We start from the raw sequence: 1,675 nt of genomic DNA, 5'->3' as shown, positions 1-1,675 counted from the left end.
GAACGAGGACTATTTGATCGCATTAATGCGAGATATGAGGGTCATAACTCGAGAGGTGAAACGACAGCCGAAGATAGGCTAGGCCATTTAATGCAATTCTCGGAAGCCGGACAGTTGCCAACCATGGTGCTCCACGTGTCCGATACCTACGCAGTGGACGAGACATGGAGATTCGAAAAGGAAACTTAAAAGCCCTCACTGTGAAGGTCGCAGATGACATCAGGGATCAAGAGCAGGGCGTGGGGGCCAAATGTACGCCCTAAATATCCGCGAGCTATCGGCGAGCTGGAAAAGGGCCTAATTCGATCTGCCACGTGTAAATCATCCACCCGAAGCTGTTATTATGGGTTTCCACTTGTCCGGTCCAAGCTAATTAGAGAGTTAGCAGTTCACTCGAAGGCAGCGGGTCAACGGTATGGATATCACGAGCTGGCGCTGCATCAAGCTCGTGGTGCGGCTCAAGTCTGACACCCAAACCCTTGTAAAGATAACCATGCAGTGTAAACGTGCATATATCAGACATCACGTGTCTATTCCATTTCTTAATTCTTGGGCACGCAGTATAAAAGTGTGTATTCAGACATCCCACGACTGGTTTGGGCCATGCGGCCCATTATCCCTCCTTACCTATTGATTAGACCACACTTCCCTGTCATGTTTTAGGAATTAATCATCAGTATCACAGAGATGACGTTAAGGGTAAAGAGATCACGGGATAACGCCATTTTCCAGCCCAGGTATCCTCTCCCTATAAATACCAAGACCCTGGGCATTGCAAGGGGTTGGCATATTTTTTGTAAAGAAACACTCTGTAAGGAATAGTAAAGAGATATCAATAATATCGATTGGTGGACTAGAGAGATTTTAACCTTCGAACCACCTAAAAAGAAAGGAGTGTTCACCTTCCCATGTTATTAATTTCCCAAGTCTAGATGTAAACTATTTTCATATTACGATTCACTAATTAGCACTAATCCATCCTGTTTATTCGTATAATTATCTGTTGGCGAAGAACCGCGTCAAAAAATACCATGCTCCAGCATGAAATCTTTGAATTCTTAATCCAAATATTCACCACCTCAATCTGATCAAAGTGTTTTAAGAGTCTTACCTAATTGTTTCTCAACCTCAGCTTTGAATTCTTGAAACTTACCAAAGAATTTAGATTTCCTAAGTAATCGGCATTACATAATTATGACCATATCTTGAGCAATCGTCAATGAAAGTGACGAAGTACTCATACCCACCTCTTGCTTGTACATTGATTGGACCACAAACATCACTCCGTACAAGCTCCAATGGTTCTTTAGCTCTATTTCCTTTCGCTGAGAAAAGACATTTGGTCATTTTGCCTTCTAAACAAGATTCACAAACCGAAAGAGTTCCAACTCTTAGTTCTCTCAAAGGTCCATATTTTCTTAACCGGTTTATCCTGTCTAGTCCTATATGACCATGTCTATGATTCCAAAGAAATGTGTCATCCTCATTTGAAACTTTTTGTCTTTTGTTTCCTTGTTGTTTTGCTACTTTAAATAATTCCGAGTTATATAGCTTTCATTCATTAGGTTTGAGCTTATATAGTCTATTTGTATGTTCTTCTTGAAAAATTCTGAAACCATTATTCGAAATAACAATGACATAATTATTAAAAAAAAATATCGAAAAATTCTTCATG

Source organism: Humulus lupulus, chromosome 3, assembly GCF_963169125.1.
Source record: "Humulus lupulus chromosome 3, drHumLupu1.1, whole genome shotgun sequence".
Classification (NCBI taxonomy): domain Eukaryota; kingdom Viridiplantae; phylum Streptophyta; class Magnoliopsida; order Rosales; family Cannabaceae; genus Humulus; species Humulus lupulus.
Note: the sequence above shows the minus strand (reverse complement) of the source record.